The 20,229-nt window shown below is 33.3% G+C and overlaps 1 non-coding gene across 1 annotated transcript; it reads right to left on the bottom strand.

Moving 5' to 3' along the window:
* Positions 1-18,278: 18,278 nt before the first annotated feature.
* TRNAA-CGC (transfer RNA alanine (anticodon CGC)) lies at positions 18,279-18,350 on the bottom strand. The gene has a single exon. It is a non-coding gene; the product is annotated as a tRNA-Ala (tRNA).
* Between the last annotated feature and the right edge of the window lie 1,879 nt (positions 18,351-20,229).

The raw sequence follows: 20,229 nt of genomic DNA on the forward strand, positions 1-20,229 counted from the left end.
TGCTGACAATCAAAACAAAACAAAATGTACATTTAGAGGAAGAGAGAGAGAGAGGTCCAGAGATGGAGGGAGAGAGATGTACAGAGAGGGAAGGAGGGAGAGAGAGGAAGAGAAGGATAGAGAGAGAGAGAAGTTCAGAGAGAGGTCCACAGAGGAAGAGAGAGGTCCAGAGATGTAGGAAGAGAGATGGAGGGAGAGAGAGGAAGAGAAGGATAGAGAGGGACAGATAAGGAGAGAGAGAAGTTCAGAGAGAGGTCCAGAGAGGGAGGGAGAGAGATGTACAGAGAGGGAGGGAGGGAGAGAGAGGAACAGATAAGGATAGAAAGAGGTACAGAGAGGGAGATAAGGAAAGAGAGAAGTTCAGAGAGAGGTCCAGAGAGGGAGGGAGAGAGAGGTCCAGAGATGGTGGGAGAGAGAGGTACAGATAGGAAGATAGGGAGAGAGAGAAGTTCAGAGATGGAGAGAAAGGTACAGATAGGAAGATAGGGAGAGAGAGAATTTCAGAGAGAGGTCCAGAGAGGGAGAGAGAGGTCCAGAGAGGTATGGAGAGATGGATGGAGAAAGAGGTACAGAGAGGTAGAGAAATAGAGAGAGGTCCAGAGAGGGAGAGAGAGGAAGAGATAGAGGATGTACACTACAAGAAGTTTGTATTCAATAATCTTCATGGTTTTGCGGAATATGTTCCTATCTTTCTTTACAACGATTTGATAGTTCACATCATTTTATTTCTTCAGACTCAACTGAATTCCTTATAAGCAATACGAAGCTAGAACTAACCTAATGATGGATTTGTCAACAATTTCATAGTTCTCACTGTAATTTTTCGTATTATTTTAGAGTGCATATGCGTAGCAGACTCCTTGTTAAAATTGTTTGAACACTAAATAATGATAAGTAAGCACTTCAAAATTAGACCTGATATATAGCTGAAGCTATTAAATACCAACAAGTTGAATGGGCTCAAGTCAGAAAGTATACTTGAACTGAAATCTTTATTTCTAGTGGGTATGAAGAACACCTCTTAAGACATGTGGGTGAATAAATGAAGGAAAACATGGGTGTTGGGAATCGAATCACAAACTACCACATCAGAGATGTGTACCCTATTACATATAAAGCTATTTGATTGTACAACAGATAAATAGGCGATATACCACACTTTATCCGTAAAATAAATTCCAAATTCATGAAAACGTAAGAAGGAAAGGGGGCAGAGGCTGATGTTGGAAACTTTTATAATTTGCTCAGTTTACTATAAATATTATTAGGAATTAGATTTTTTTCTTTCTTTCTTTGTTTGAGCTTATCAGTATTTAAGGACATGTTAGCTATGAAGGTCTCAGTATCTATTTATCTATAAAAAGTGTACTGCACTGTAATCAATATCAGCATTCGGAGATTTATCAACTGAATATGAGAATTTGTATAAGTTTGTAGTAGAATAGCTGATTTGGACAGCGAGTACATCTGCAACATATATTCGCAACCTACACTAACCACTGCTGACAAACATTCTCGTTCTCCTTAAACAATGAAGTCTTTGAGTATTACGTACCACATTTATGTCGGTTAGGCTAAAGGAAATGACGAAATGAATAAAACTATGAGGGAAAACGGGGAAAATTCCCAAGAAAAGTTACGAACACAATATTGTCCGGCACAAAGTTCACTTCTCAGATCCTTAAACAATTTATTACTCCCATTTGATCTTTCCTATGACCAGTATTATTTTAGGTAATCTTTTGTTGTACTTATCTGTGCACATACTTTTCTGCATTAGTATGGCAACTACCCACATCCGGTTGACAACTCTGATGAATTTTACGCGGAAACCAAATCAAAAAGCAATACCAAAAGCAAATAGAAAAGGGAGTAAACCGCTAAGGCTTCAATGGGTAATAGGATAGGCCGAGTGTGGACAAAGTAGGAAACTCAGCATGAGAGAGAGAGACTGGTCAAAACTAAGAAAATGATAATTAGATACAGCTTAAGATAATCATTATTGGAAAATAACAAGAGCAAAGGACTACTTAAGAATCGGAAAATCTAGTAGACATTGTTAAAATCTTCCCTTTAACTTTTAAAGGGATTATTTATGGATCAAATCAAACTGTCACATTGCGTTGGAATCCAATAGTCTAATTAAAACAAATACATGCGAAGGATCTATTGGTGTTCAGGTATCGTGATTTCTAATTATTAATCTAAATGTCAGTATATAGAAATTCAAGCAAGCGCGGGTAAACGGGATGGGTGACTTTGTCAGTTATAAGAAAACTGTTGCAAAGATGTGATATTCAAGCAAGCGCGGGTAAACGGGGTGGGTGACTTTATCTGTTTTAAAAAAACTGTTGCAAAGATGAAATATTCAAGTTAATTTGAATATAAGAATCACTTCATAATCATAAAAGAATAGCAACTAAAACTAATGGGGTGGAAACTATGAGTTTCAGGTCTACCTGAAACTTGTTCAAACCTGTTTTCATTGGTTAATCCAGATAATACAATACATCCTACGGCGAAACGTATAAATACCAGAGTTAACAAAGGTACATATAATAATCTTGTGCCGTTGTAGTCGATGAAAAGATTTCTTCTTCGTATGGTGGGCAGTGAAAATATTTGTGCCTAGTGTTTTAGAAATACATAAAAACAATATTTTCAAACTGTTGAAGATTTGAACTGAAAAAATGTCTAATGCTGAAAACGTATGGTTTTGTTTCTGCGATAACATTCGCATAACCACTCAGTGCTTAATAAATGCGTTTCAAGTGTTGGAATCTAAAAGAAGAAGTATGCTTCTTTGCAGTGGATGTGCACGCGGATTAAAAGACGCAATAAACCATGACTGTATTCTGTTAGATAAAAATATATTGAAAACAAAAGTACTAAGTATTGTTATGGATATTGATACACAGGATGAAATTTGGCATGAGTTTCAAAAGATGCACGGCAATACTTTTAATAAATTAGAACAGTTTTTTCATATATATGATGATGCCATTCATAATGATACATTTCTTAATCAACTGATAGAAATATTCTTGCAGAAAGATTTTAAGAAATTCTTAATTTGGAATAAAAACCATAGTGATAGTGATAGTGTTTGTGATTGAAAAATATGAAGAAATATGAAGAAATAATAGACGTATGGATGAAAATGTTACTCCTCTGTAGACGTATTACACATACAAAGTGTAAAAAAAGGATTTGGTATGACTTGATTTCTTCTGTGAACGTAAAAACTGATAACAAATGAATCTAACTGCTGTAATTCTCTAAGAAAGTTGACAATAGTTACTGCATAGTTCGGTATAGTGCGATAATTTTAAACATATGTTTGATAATGATGAAAAGAATGTGGTAAATGCTGCAAAGAACTGATTAACACCAATACAAATGAAAACTATGTACAAGTCAATTTAAAATAATGAAAGATACGCTTCTGCTAGAATTATTTGGGAAATAAGTAATAGTAAGATATTCACTATAATACATGTAAGATCCTACAAACAATAACCACAAAAACATTGGGTTACAAACGTTTATGTATGTTAGTTATCAATTGGTTCTCATACAAGGTGTAAATTTTGTTTGCCATCTTTAATTCACGGATATATTATACTCTTAACTCATTTGTTCTTCTCATAAATAATTATCTGGTGTTCAGAGGTTAGTTTGTTTTCGAACTTCTTCGCATCTGCAATAGTACAACCATGTTAATGGTCAACACTAACATTGGGATCAATGCACAAATCCTTAGTCTGTTTTAATACTAGCTCAGGATAATTCTTTAGTTTGTACATGTAGTTACGACATTGATCAGTCTTACCCATTCCGAGGATGACAATATACATTGTTTCTCCAATGGGATGGAACACTTTTCCAAAGCGTTGCATAATCTTCTTATTTGGCTGAACCATGGGTTCGACCCTTTCCCATGCATGGATCTCCCTTCTTTCCAAAAATGTTCATTACTATTTAAAACATTTTCAACTATATGGAACAATACATCGGTTTTCAATTCCTTTTTAGGTTGTCATGTCATGTACATCGTTTGTTTAATTTTGACGCGAGGTTTCAATAGTAATACCGATAAACATATCATCATCATTGACGTCATTTATCTTATATTCTTGTACAAATTCGAATAATGAACGAACATATGTTTGCGGGTCTTCGATACCACTAGTGTGCATACATTCAATGGTAACTTCCTTTCCACGCAGACCAAAATAAGGATATTGCATAGTTTTACTATTAACAATGCGAAAGTAATCCCGAGTACCTGTACCATACAATGTAGAACATATACTATGTTCTGGTGCAAAACTCGTACTAACCCCGAAAAAAAAACACCCATTAACTCGTCGGAATCATCAGCAGTTAAGCCAGTAGTCTTCCCTACAGACACAAATTCACTAATTTTTTCACACGTAGCTTTCAGCATATTGTCTTGACGAAAGAAGCCTACACAGTACAGATCAATAATATCTTTTGCGGACTTGCAACTCTTCAACACAATAGCCGGTACACAGCCAAAATGCAGGAATGCTGCCTGCAGTAAGTTTACATATGTTTACCCTCACACCCGTAGCATAGCGTTGCATTAACACCAAGTAAACAAAATCTTTTGTTTTGCAGTAAGTCTGATCGTTATGTCCATTTTCCGTACATAGACGTGTAGATTGTTTTTCCATTATGTTTCATGCAGGGGATCGTCCTAATGTTATCTTCCATTAATTCTATTCCTTCATATACATGATACTCTTTCATGTATTTTTCTTTGTCTCCTTTGGTTTGACATGAGGTAAAAATCTTAAAGCTTCCTGATATATTTAAATGACTAAGCTCAGAACCAACAGTTCATAATTCCATACTTCAATAATTTGCAGAATTTTATATCCAGTCTTTAACGCTTTATGAAGTACTGGGGTACAATATGTGTCTGTTAAGACATGCTGAGTGTCACAATGTGTGCATTCCATGATACCTTCTTCCTTACATGTGCAACATAAGCCAGACATAAGTCAACCGTTACACGTATATGTCTAGTGTTACATGCATATTTCTTTACTTTGTGTATATGTTCTGTATCATGAAACATTACAAGTGGATATAGTACTGTAACATCCAAATACTGAATTGTCATCCAATTAAATCTGTATGAATAAATCATGCTTTCTCACACTATATTTTCATAAGATCATGTATATAATTAATGTTATTCTTAAGTTAATATTATATTCAATCAAAATAAAAAATTGCAGTTAGTCTGACGTATCAAATTAAATATTTTTTTTTTATATTTAAAATACACAGAATCTAATTCAATACGTAAACAAATATTGTAATGGGAAAAAAACTTTTAAAATATTCATACTATTTTTCTGCGCATTTGTTTCGCGCATCCCCTACCTTTGCACTATAAATCCTGCGCATGCGTGTGCTTGTACTAACACAAATAAAGTGGATGATACGTTGTTAAGATGTACAGTCAAAAGGTTGATGTTTCAGCAGTTGCAAAGCGAGAAATAAATAAAGACTTGCATAATGTTAAACAATTAAGAACATATTCTTCTTTTCATAATAATAAGAAAAGAAAAGGTGAAATTGAAACCAATCTTTCCTTATCGCAAAGTAAACATGTAAAGTACATTTCACCACGTGAAAAACGTTTTGAACTTGAAAAACAAAAGAAAATTATTGTTGTACATCCAAATGATCCTGACATTCCTGAAGAAGACGCTGAAAAATATAGGATTATTTATCCAACACAAGAAATTAGCATAGACGATACTGTGTATAGACGAAATTTCAGATACCCAAATGAAATACCGTTTGAAGAGGAAGTAGTAGTGGTAGATCAAAATACAATTTCTAATGACATTCTGATATTCAATGATGTGAAGTGTGGTTGTACTCCTAATGAAGTAAATGAAGTTTGTGTAAAACAGTTACTAGAAAAATATAAACTTTCTGAACCATTACTTTGTGAAAGTTGTGCAATTCGTAGTGAGAAAGAAACTGAGCATAAATGTGTAAGTGAAAGTGATGAAGAATTAAATACTACTGTGTGGAATTTCCTAATTAAGAAATCAACACGCGAAGAAATATTAAAACAATATCTAAAAATTCATGTGAAATATATAGACGTAAACATTATTCCGCATCTTATAAACAAATTTAACTATACATATCAGGAGATTACATTTAATGATTATCACATTTCTGATTTAAGAGAAACATATCTTGAACACGATAAAAATGTGTATCAACAATCCATACTGTGAATACCAATGTCGTTTCCTAAATACATACAATTATTGTGAATATCGGTGTTCTTCTTTTTCTATAGATGAACAGTGTTTGTTATTATGTATTGACCGTTGGAAACCACAGCGAGAACTTTTGTGTTACGGGTGTTTTCAAAATCGCGCAAATTTAAATGAACATGAGTGTATTACTTTAGACTATGATATGTTATGCTATAATGCATGGCGTAGAATGGTAAGCACACAAAGTTTTGATGACTTATATAAAGATTTTGCAACAGTACATTGTGATACTGAAATTGATGATTGGACATTTACATATACATTATATAACATTTTGTTAAACAAAGATAACATTCAGTTAATTACAGAGTTATTCTTACAAAAAGATTTACATTATAATATGCACAAAAAGTAATAATGGAAAATAAAAACTTTTCTGCTAATCAATTACAAAATAATAATAATAACAATGTGTATAAATTAACAAAAAGAAGTGATAAAAGACTTTCAGCAAAAAATTGGCCAATATGTAATTGTACATATACTAATATAAATATAGATTGTATTAAACAATATATCAAGGAATGTTAAAATCACAAATGTATCTGTATGTAAACTATATATATCTATATCTTATTGTAATTTGTAAATAAAATTTTATCACTGTATATTACTTGTTTTCATTTATATTATTTCCTTAGATGTATGATTTTAAAACTTTCTTTTGTGTAAATGCCTTTTACATTATCGTGCTTAAAATATTCTGTAAAAATTATTTCATGCAACTAAAAACTTTAACATGCGCATATGAAACTTTAACATATGCATATAACAAAAATCCGTATGTTATGATCCACGTGCCTAAAATTTGTTTGTACACTTTTATATTGCATGCATGTGAAAAACTTCACATTTTCATTTTGACAAGTTGTATTTTCATTTTGACAACTTGGATTTTTTAATTTTGAAAATTACATTTTCATTTTTTGACAAGTTACATTTTTAATTTTGAAAATTACATTTTCATTTTTTCACAAGTTGCATTTTAGTTTTGACAGCTTGCATTTTCATTTTGACAAGTTGCATTTTAGTTTTGACAACTTGCATTTTTATTTTGACAAGTTGCATTTTAGTTTTGACAACTTGCATTTTCATTTTGACAAGTTGCATTTTTATTTTGACAAGTTGCATTTTAGTTTTGACAACTTGCATTTTCATTTTGACAAGTTGCATTTTTAATTTTGAAATTACATTTTCATTTTTCACAAGTTGCATTTTATTTTGACAACTTGCATTTTCATTTTGACAACTTGCATTTTCATTTTGACAAGTTGCATTTTTATTTTGACAAGTTGCATTTTAGTTTTGACAACTTGCATTTTTATTTTGACAAGTTGCATTTTAGTTTTGACAACTTGCATTTTCATTTTGACAAGTTGCATTTTTATTTTGACAAGTTGCATTTTAGTTTTGACAACTTGCATTTTCATTTTGACAAGTTGCATTTTTAATTTTGAAATTACATTTTCATTTTTCACAAGTTGCATTTTATTTTGACAACTTGCATTTTCATTTTGACAACTTGCATTTTCATTTTGACAAGTTGCATTTTTATTTTGACAAGTTGCATTTTAGTTTTCGTAAGTTACATTTTTTAATTTTAATTTTGTTCAATCACTTCATATTTTTACGGATCGTATGTTATACATACTCTGAACAAATTTATTTGTGAACGTTTTAAAATTGGTGTTAATTATTTGTTTTTGAAAAACACTTTTCGACATTTATACCACATGTATGTGAAAAACTTTTTGCATGTTATGATTTGCGTTTGTAAAACAATTTCTGCATGTTATGATGCTTGTATGAAAAACACTTTCTGCATGTTATGATTCGCGTTTGTAAAAACACTTTCTGCATGTTGTGATTCACTTTGTAAAAAACATTTTCTGCATGTTATGATTCGCGTTTGTAAAACACTTTCTGCATGTTGTGATTCACTTTGTAAAAAACATTTTCTGCATGTTATGATTCGCGTTTGTAAAACATTTTCTGCATGTTATGATGTTTGTATGTAAAACATTTTCTGCATGTTATGATTCGCATTTGTAAAACAATTTCTGCATGTCATGATTCGCATTTGTAAAAAACATTTTCTGCATGTTATGATTCGCATTTGTAAAACACTTTCTGCATGTTATGAATCGCGTTTGTAAAATTAGTTTCTGCATTTTTATATTACATGTATGTATGTAAAAAGTTGTTGCATTTTGTAAGGTAAGTATATAAATCATACTATAATATTACTTCATAGTATGCATATTTAAATTCATTATTAGATCAGTTTCTGTTTTTATATGTATTCTTTTTCCCATTGCAAAGTCGGTGTTAATTTTTTTTGTTGTTGTTGTATTATTTAATATCTCGTAATTATTTAATCGAACACTTTGTGTGAACGTATTAAGAATGCGATGAACAATCTTATTTCGTTTTACTTACCGTAATACTCTTACATCAACATAGTTATGTAGTGTTAAATAATTACTATGTAAAATACTAAGGGCAGTTAAGTGTGAACTTAGAAAATCCTTTCTCATTGCAAAGTCAGTGTTAATTTTTTTTATTGTAAATATATTAAAAAGTTTCTGTGGAACTCTGAACAATCTATGATTGTGAATATAATAAAAATTCTTGCAGAAACTCTGCTTACTTTTCTTAACACAATACTCATAAAGTGTAATTCATCAAATATTTGTTGCACAAATTCGTTCTTATTTATTTATGTGGATCTTTCGTTACATAAACTCTTCTTATTCAGGGTATGTTTTGTTTGTTACACAAACTTTGAGGATCTATGTTTCAAATCGCAAACTTGTAAAATACTCACCAAACTTTTAAATACTTCAAAGTATTAGTAAAATCAAGAAAAATATAAAACACTCATCAAATACCAATTTTAAACGATAGAGACCATAAATGAGTTTCACCTTGTAAAATGTCAATGATAGCTTTTATTTAGGAAAGTTTCTTTTATTTAGGAAAGTTTCTTTTATTAAATAAAAATCAAGAAATGAAATTCGTATATATTTATTTGGAGATAAAGATATATACAAGCAAACAAGTATAGAAAATAATATACATGTACAAACACACACACACACACACACACACACACAGAAATAATATATACAGATTATATTACATACAAAAAAAGAAATCACTTTGTCGCGTTTCTATCTTTTTCTAATAAAATGTTCACTAGTCCTTCAATATAATTTGGGTTCTTTAATAAGTTGTCATAGGTTTCATGAAATAAATGTTCACTTCTTTTGTTAGCAGAATGCGATTTCACATAATTTGAATACACATTGTCTCTCACATCTTTGCTTGCCATAATTTTCCATACTTCTGCTTCGAGAGTTAATATATTCACAAGAAGGCACCTGTGCCCGAACTGGTTGAAAAAATTTAGGGTACAACCAGGGCATAGTAAAACTGTATCTGGTTCCCACTTTAAAATACTATCTTTAACACATGTTTCACTTACAAAGTTACTATTACACTCGCACTGGTACTGCACACGCAAATCCAATGGAACCTTTTGGGGTGAAGATGTAAAGTCCAACGGTGAAACACTTGGTGATGGCGTGCTGGGTTTGCACTCTTCTATCTCGTTGAATAACTTACAAATTTCTTCCTCCTCTTCCTCATTAAATAAATCAGGAGATGTTGATCTTCCTTCTTGTTCTTCTTCTGCAAGTGTCCACTTTATCGCTGGAACTTGAAACTTTTGCTCCTGTGTTCCTGTTACTGGTACTGGTGAAGTTGTTCTTGATCCAACGGGCGAAGTTGGAATTAATATTGGCTCTTCTCTTAAATCAATGATTTCTTCCTCTATAATAACATCTGGAGAAGCCGGTGAGCAAATTTCTCCCTCTATAATAACATCTGGAGAAGCCGGTGAGCAAGTTTCTTCCTCTATAATAACATCTGGAGAAGCTGGTGAAAAATAGCAAGTTTCTTCATCAATAAACAAGTCCGGAGATTCTCTATGCAATTTAAACTTTTTGTTGGGAGATTCAACATAGTCAAATGAAGAATCCCAATCTACTTCGTTGCAAAGTTGAATTTCTCGTTGTACTGTACTGGCAGACAAATCCATGATGATACTATGCTAGTCTTCTCATCATACCCGGTATATAAGGAAAACTTATGTCAACGTCATATCACGTGGTACTTTAAAACACGCCCATTACATCATTTAAAATATTTTCAAATGTACTTTCCCAATTCTCTATACAACTTTCAATAGGTATAAGGGACGGAGAAAACATATACTTACATTTCATTTATGATGTCATGTATCATTTATTGATCAAACATTCTTTTGAAACAACATCGTCAATATTATTAACATTGTACCACGTTCATTCACATCTTACAACGGTATTCCCTCAATAATGTTATTCATATCCTGTACTATTCACTTAAAATGTTATCTACGTACAAAGAAAAGTGTCAACACAATTCATACTGCAAAACTTCTTTTGTGTTTTCATTCGGTATCATATCAATGTGACAATCTTCTATTGCATTCAGTACCGCTTCATGTTTCAACAGGATCAACAGTTCTTTTGTATTTCCGTTCATTGTCGCGTCATGTACCACCATTCGTGGTGCCAAACTTCTTTTGTATTTTTCGTCAACAATGTTTTATTTTCATTTCCTATACCATTAAAGTTGTTTTATTACTCTGTCGGTATTCTATGATTAATCTCCTTTGTATTCACCATCGACATTGTTTTGTGTTCACCTAACGCATTACCAAACTTCTTTTTATTACTCTGTCGGCATTCTGTGATGTTTACCTGCCACGATCTCAATCTTCTTTGTATTCGCCGTCAACAATATCTTGTGTTCAACTACCCTGACGCCAAACTTGTTTTTATTACCAATTAGCATACAGGTATAATTCAACATGTTTACCTGCCACGACCTCAATCTTCTTTGTATTCGCCGTCAACAATATCTTGTGTTCAGCTACCCTGACGCCAAACTTCTTTTTATTACTCTGCCGGCACTCTGTGATGTTTACCTGCCACAACGTCAATCCTCTTTGTATTCTTCGCCGACAATGTCTTGTATTCACCTACCCTGGCGCCAAACTTGTTTTTATTACTCTGTCGGCACTCTGTGATGTTTACTAAACGTGTCGTCGGTTTCCTTTGTATTTGTCTTCATGTTTTAACACGCACCTGTTACCCAACAACGCCATCTTTCCCTGTTGCCCAACGAGTTTCCAAAAAGCGCGCGAAAAGTTCAGTTCATGTCTTAAGTTCACCAGCGAAAGACGTACAAGAACCACGCTCTGTATATGTACCAGCAATGCTTATCATACCGCACTATACATATTCTATACACGAAATTTCTAGTATGCTCACACAGTGTTCGAGAAAATAAAAATACGATCCGTCAAATTAAGAAGTCCCGCATGAATAAAGTTTATTCCCACCAATTTATTAGGAAATACAAATAAGAAAGAGCTTCTAATGAAGCGAAAGAATAAAGAATTAATATGATCACAATCAAATTTAACAACGAGTATGCTTTAGCATACGATTCATCAAAATACAAGTTGCTATGCAAATGATCGAATTAATTAATATAATCACAATCAAATTTAACAACGAGTATGCTTTAGCATACGATTGGGAAAACATAATATAATCACAATCAATTGCACAGCAAACGATCCAATAAATAAGCAGAGTATGCTTTAGCATACGATTTGGGAAAAATAATAAGGAGCTTGCTTAGCAAGCGAACCAGTACAATTGTTACAATTAATTTATTAAGAAATACAAATAAAAGAATAATTAATTTGATCATAGCATAGCTGTTAGAAACAACCCTATCAAATCACGTGATACATGTCCTTCAACCTCTTTTCTAGAAACTACTCCATCCCTCCTAACACTCAACCTTTTCCAGGAACCCGTCTAACCACCTAACAAACAGGGTAATAAAACCGCCTCCCCCTAAAACTTCCCCAAGGCCGACACGGCCATATTGACAAGAAAGTGGTTAGGTAATAAAGCAATTAAGGGGGCAATAAAAGCTATTGTCTACCACTTATAGCTTCAATACTACTGAAATGCATACTCCAGTCGGCATGTAAATGCTGTTTTTACCAGGTTACGCGCGTCACCTCATTAAGTAATGTTATTTCATCCGTAGTACTGTCTACACCACCGTCCAGCGAAAATTTTGTATTGTAGGACCACCATTTCAAATCTAGAATTAACGCCATACCCATTCCGACGGTGGTAACTTACGTATATAATGTTGTTACCACCTTCCTACGATTGTTCCCTCCTGCTTCTTTCTAAATCTGTGACTCCCTACCTTACGAGAGTAATAGTTTTCAACACGAAACCAATCATGTGAATAAAATTATCCAATCACAGCGAGTCTAGTTCGACGCCGAAATCCAGACTTGGCATGGTGTTCCCACTTGCTGTACTTTTATACATGAAATTACATTACTTAAGGAGCGCACCCGCGTAAATACGATGTATCCACACGGAAATCCTAGTCCTTTTTTTCTCAGTGCATGAACATGTAACACCATTCGATATTTGCCTTGCTAATTGAACATTACTACAAATTGCACTGATCTTATGAGCACGCCAGTTTATGGTTTTGCCCTCCGTGGTCCAATGGTAGCGTACCAAATTCTACTTACTAGGTCAAGTACTTGACTTTACCATACGTTCTTTAGGTAACTACGGCTCAGGCTGAATGGATGATGATGGGATGAATTGGTGGAAAGAAAACAGTGGGAGGAAGCGGGACCACCCCAGAAACTCCCATGCACACGATGTTTGTCCACAACAAAGCTCACATAGCATGAGCAGGGATTGATCCGACGACCTCTAGCACCAGATGTGAGTGTTTTTTTCTATTGAGCCACTATTCTCCCTCGTAGATCAAGCATCGGTTCACATTCTACGCAGACCGGCCATAATAACTAGCATTTCTCAATTTTATTCTGTACTTAGAAGGTAAATTCGGTACCATCAGACATGTCAACTCTGACGCGAAGTCGTAGCACTTGTAGTAGTATTAGCAGTGGTCGTAGTAGTAATAGTAGAAGTAGTAATAGTAGTAGTAGAAGTAGTAATAGTAATAGTATTACCAGTACATCACAGTCTTGAATAAAGAGTCAGTTTCCCAAACACATTACGATTAACATAGGCTGACAGTAAGACCGTACAAACACGGCAAAAATAGAGGTAGTGGAGGACATTAAAAAAACAAATAGGCTGACAACATTAGTTTTCGAACCGTCTTTCAGACTATCGGGCCGATATGTGCTTGGCCCAATTCGGCCCGAAATGTGCCCGACCCGGTTAGGGCCCGGTCCAGTTTGATATTACTTGAAACGGGTCGGGCCGGGCCGGGCCGGGCACCGTGCCGAATCGGGCGCGCCCGGCCCGTGCAGGGCTCTGCTTTGCACATCAGGGGTTACTTTGCACAAAATATGAAAAGAGTTGCATAGTTCTCTGTCGGTAAAACCATGAACTGGAAAGAGGAAGTTTCAATTGCCACCGTAAGATAGAACATCTAACTGTATTTCTTCTATAATATTGGCGGTTAACTTCAATTCTAATTACCAGGAGGGTTTGTTGTTGTAGAGATATGGAAAGCAGTCACTGTAAAGAGCAACGAAGTTTTGAGACATCACCTACAAGAATTTCCGTCAAAGTTGAGTCAGTTTCATAGAATACTACTGTGTATAATGTGACTTTGAAGCAATAGTTGAAATTGAAGTGGGAAACGTTTTCAAGTCATAAACTAAAACTTGTAGAAGGCGGTTTCAGCCTCTAATCGAGGTTACTCTGCACCGGTCCAAAGTAACCCTTTAGATAGGAAATTATTACTGCTAGTACCTCCTGCCTTCCAATTTTACATAAATTTTCTATTTAGGTAGATGCTGGAATGGATTTCTTGTTGGAAAGTAAATTACGAATAATGGCGGATCCAGAAAATTAGTTTGAGAGGGGCTTCACTCAAAAAACCTTAGTTTTTTTTTTTTTTTTTTTTTTGGTGAGGGGAGGCTTAAAGCTTATACACACGTGAATGACTAACATTACACTTTGTAAAAAAAGAAATCATGCAATTTGGGTGGGATTCAGTGTAAATATTCCACTGAGTACGTTTGGATGATATCCTCGGACATTAAGAGCAACCAAGGCAAATCAGTTTACGGGGACTTTTTTAATGTTCCTGAGTTGGCATTTTTGTGGGGCATATGCTAAACTATCAGAATGTGGTTTCTGTGCCGGTACCAGAAAATACATAATTTTCTTTACACATGTCCTTAGTTCATACTAAGTATTGGTACCAGTACCACCATTATAATATCAATATTTGTAGACTGCATGCAGTTCTGTGTAGGAAGTACGATGTATAAATACTGAAGGGAAAACATTGCACAGAAACATTGGGCCTTATGCAGAATCGTTTTGACCTATCATTAGTGTTATACTAAAAGCCTGGCTACTGCAGGAAACATATGTTAGTCGAACTCTTTAATATGACACTAATCACGTGTCAGAACGACTCTGCATAAGGCCCATTATGTTCGTATGTTGAACACACTTTTTTGTATGTTGTGCAAGGTATCCCCACCTGTGGGGTTACTTTGCACAAAAGTTTATATTTCAGTAACTATGGTTATACCCAATGTTTACTAATGCACCTGCGCAAATGTTTCTCTTATAGGCCTATATATATATTGCGTTCTAAATCATTACATTTGTAAGTTACATGCGATTTCCTTTAAAATTCCTTGATTCTTGTGCAAATGTAATGGCTTACGGTGTATGCTTTTTTTTTTCTGAACCATCAACAATTAAGACAAGTTTAAAGGAGCGCTAGTAAACAATAGATGGAACATGTATCTACTGTCTCTCCGATGTATTTTATATGAAGTGACAATATTCAAAATAGTTTAATCAAGTTCACAGGAAAAATATCCCTGGCATCTACGTTCTTTTAATGTATCACGTCATATTCTTAAATTTTGGAAAATATACATAAGTTTTCGAGTTTATGATAATTTCCTCAATACATTTGTTTATCTCTTAGTACCAAGACAAAACTTGAAATATCATGAAAGTTCTTGATCTATGTTTGTAATACTTTCAATCTGTTTTATGTATTATATTACAGTATTGTGTATGCACTATTCGAAGTGGAATAAAAGCAGAGGCGATATGTTTTATTAGCCGACATGCCGGCTATCTCGACTCGACATGTTATCGACTCGACATGCTATCTAAATGTTAAAATACAGTGCGGGTATGTTGCCTAAAAGATTGCATTACTATTTACATAGTTACTCAAAACATGGGAAAGCTTCTTCGTAGTTACGGAGAAAGGGAGCATGGAGAGGCTTTGCCGCCCGCTTCCAACCTTTTGAGAAAAATAACAAAATATGCTCTTATATTGTATTACAAGGAATTATACACGAAAATGCTCAAAAATCGAGTTTTTATATGAGCAACTTTTAAACAATTTCTCATGAGACAACTCCCAGACCCACTCGACTGAGGGGTATTCCAGGCACCCGGAAGGTCCGCCTCTCTCCACAGCAGACAACCCCTAAATTCGCCCATGTTCAAATTTTCAGATTGAATTCACTCAAAGTTTGCTTCGCATTGGTACACTCATGTCCAAAATGATTGTCGCATATCTATAACTGTCCTCTCTTAGCAATATAATATGTTAATGATTTTGCAGGGTACTTTTAATACTGATACTATGTGTATAATCGGGAAATGTATATTTATGGTAAATTTCATAGGAAAAGAATTATAAATACGAAAATTAGAATGAGTAAAACAAAATGTTGCTAAATGGACACGAAAGTTTTATTTTCGTTTTATTCTTATTTATTGCTCTTTTGACATGAAATTTGCCACATACGTGTCTTTGCCGATTATACACATACTAACATTATAAGAAATACCGGGCGACGGTTAGCAAATTATACTCCCACAACAACATATTTATAGACGTGACAATAATTTTGGACATGAGTGTACGTACATATAGAACAATCAAATCAACTAGTATTGTAGATCAGCCACGTACGTATATTCTTTAAATCTGTAGTCCCGTTGGGCTTTAGTAAGATAATCAGGAAATGCAGCGAAATTCATGTCATGAGGATTCACTTCCAGATTGATAAATGAATTTATAGGGGAAGCATGTAAGAGATTTTTTTTTTTTTTTTAACAGAAACTTCTCTATATTGAAAGTGTTTAAATTCCATTAACTAACAATATCAGATTGAATTAAAAGCAATTGCCAGGAAGATTATAATATTAGGGTTGCACTGACGCACATAGATAATCACCGCACTCGTATTCACAGTTATCTAATTATTAGAAACATGCAAAAATACTTTTAAAAAAGATTTTTTGATTGCATAAGCTACATTTTTTCTTGTAAATACCGGACTCAGTTATGTATTTCTTTAATATTGTAAACACAAAAGAAGTCCCGATGAACTCATAACAATACTTTCCGATTTCAGTTTAAACGAGTCGCCTCAATACACTACTTTTTGTTTGGATTGGGCTCATAATTCATTCCTTTCTGTCATGTAACCCTTACCTGCAACTAACAGGAGTTCTTGCGTAGGAGTAAGAGGTGAACTTTTTTGTAGGCACTTCATTTTAAAAACAAAAAGTAGGATAAATAACAAAAATGTCGGTGTTGGCATCTTAGAAATTATTTCTACATAAGAAATAAAATCTTTGACGTGCAAAGCTATTAATCAATTATTGTGTATAAAAATTGATTTATTAAAGGTATATTAGCATCCACCTTCCAGTGACGGTATGTCTTGATTACTGAAAAACCAGAGACAGTATGGCATACCACCACATACTGTCTCACTTCGACTACTGTGCATATGCAATACAAAGCTTCTACGTCTCACACCTATTTCTAGCACGAGGCTATATGGGATGGAACGCACTTATTTAACTACTGTTTCTTTGAAGATTTGTTCTGTATTAGGAGATAGGCTATACCCAAGTACAAGCGTATTTGCCACAGATAACTTTATTTTAATAATAATAATAATAATAATAATAATAATAATAATAATAATAATAATAATAATAATAATAATAATAATAATAATAATAATAATGGAATTTTGAGGATCTTCCAAGACAATTAATATTATTAGATCTTGGGATTGCATTCAAATGAACTAAAATTTATCTTTCCAGTATAATTAGCTAAATGTATTACCATTTTGCATACCAGTCCTTTGACTTAACTAGAAATAGACCATATAAATAATTTATTTATCTACAATGAAAATGACATTCATGGTTGAATTAAACTAAACCAACTTTTTGTATCAGCAGTAAAACAGTCGAAGAGCATTACCGATCATACTGACCTTCAATCAGAGTAATGTAGCCACGTTACAAAGTGTTAGTCACTATCCTTTATCACGAAGGGACACACAAAAAAGGAAGACAGTTCTTGTCTTGAATAATATTACCCTTAGCTATTAGGTTTTGAGAAAAAAGCTGCATTTGTTTGTATACAAACTACAATAATAATATGTAAGAACTTGCTGAACAAAGACATTCTTCTAGTGAAAAAAAAGAAAGAAAAAAACTTGGCTGTTGTTGAACAAAGTTATTAATTATTTGGAGAGGGAGAAATTATAGAATTTCTGTTTAGTCAGTTATTTCCCCACAATGTTTTCCATCATGCAGTGTAATGCAATTTACAATACGTATTTAGATATTTAATTGAAAGTAAACAAATATTAATAGTACTTTACTACCTTCCCTGTTTCTATGAAGATTCTTATGTGTAGGGTAATGAAGAATAACTTGTAATAAAGCGAAAGTAATGTAATCCTTATATTGAACTGAAAGTGTTATTCTAAGTATAAAATTTTGGAGATGCTGGGGTTTGAACCCAGGACTTTTCACATGCGAAGCGAACGCTCTACCACTGAGCTACATCCCCTGCCCTCGTAAAATTTTGATCCTGTCACTATGTCTAAAGTTTACATTCTGATTGGGCGAAAGTCTGAATCGAGGGTATGATTTTTATAATTATCAGTTGCAGCATATTCAATTGACATTTGAAAAAAGCTTTTAATTTTTTGGAAATATTGGGAATATTAAGAAAATATACTTTACAATACTTGTATAACAAACTTGGATAACAGTTTCGACGATGTAACATCGCCTTGATCAGATAAGTTATTGTAATAAATAAAATAGATTGAAGGTGTTAGGAATATACAACAATAAAATCTTCACGATATTTTAATTTTTATATCTTAGAGCTAAGAGATAATGAAAAATATTGATGAAATTATCATACAGTCAGATGAGGTGATTACATATCTTATGAAGGCGACATTACATTGCTAAATCTGTTACTTAAGCGCTATTAATATATTCAGTGTTTTGGTCTCTTTTGTTTTATAAATACATGTTAAATATTTTCAACGCTATAATGAATAATATACTAAACTAATAAATTCGAACATAGTTTCAACTGAATCGATACACAATCCAGACAAATCAAAACTCTCAGAACAAAACGAATGCTAGCTCACTAATCTATCATAACATTGTTGTGGAAATCTATTTCATTCGAGCGGTTTTATTAATACGAATATTTGTTTACATGCAAGAAAGTTTTTATTGTGGTATGAAAAGCTGTTTGAAAACAATTTGCATCGGAATAAAGTTTGGTTGGTTGGATTGAAGTTAATGTTCCATCCACCAGCAAGGCTATATGAGACATGAATCTACAGCTTAACGGGGAATCCTAACGACGTGAGCTTTCACCAGAAATCTAACCCAAGTCTCACATTCCAAACTTGTGTATACGTAAAGTATCTTGGTGAATGACAGAACAATACGAAACTAACAATTTCATTTATTTTACAGAAGATCCCTACATAGGTAAATGTTGATTTCTGGAAATCAATTTTAAGTAGTGCTAGTAATTAAATAATGTTACATGTTAATTAATTTGTATAAGGCGAGAAAAAACTTTCACGCTGCGATAAAGCCATAATACTACAAAAATGTAAAATATGTTGTTCAGCTGTAAGAGAAGGAAGCAATGAGAGGTGGGTGTATAGCTCAGTGGTAGAGCGTTCGCTTTGCATGTGAAAGGTCTCGAGTTCGATCTCCGGCACCTCTATTGCTTTAATGTTTCTCTCATGGGTAACTCTTAGGTTTTGTAAAATATAAGTTTTCGAGTCTTTAATAATTTCTCCAATATTTATGTTTATCTCTTAGCTGTAAGGTAAAAATTGAAATATCGTGAAAGCTTTTGTTGTTTTATGTTCCTAATACCTTCAATCTGTTTAATGTATTATGCGTATGCAATACAAAGCTTCATTTACACTAAAGTTTTAACAGAATTAAGTCTCACGCCTTTTTTTTTTTTTTTTTTTTTTTTTTTTTTTTTTTTTTTAGCACAGAGCTATATGGAATGAAACACACTGATTCAAGTGAGATTTCGTTTACTATTCTAATGTTTCTTTGAGGATTGGCTCTTTTAGGAGAGGAACCCAAGTAGAAGAGTATTAGCCACATGTATTCACTTTATAAATAAAAATATTAATGTAATTTTGAGGATTTTTCAAGACAACTAATATTATTAGATCTTGGGATTACATTCAATTTATCTTACAAGTATAATTAGCTAAGTGTAGTAGCATCTTGCACATAATGATACTTTGACTCAGTTCTGACCACAGGAAACTTTAATACTTCAGAAATATATAAATAACTTATTTATCTATAATGAAAAATGACATTTATAGTTGATTTACAAGACGTTTATAGCAGTGGCGGCCGGTGGATTGTGGTTTCGGGTG

This window comes from Thermobia domestica, chromosome 1 (assembly GCF_964235325.1).
Source record: "Thermobia domestica chromosome 1, izTheDome1.hap1.1, whole genome shotgun sequence".
NCBI lineage: Eukaryota > Metazoa > Arthropoda > Insecta > Zygentoma > Lepismatidae > Thermobia > Thermobia domestica.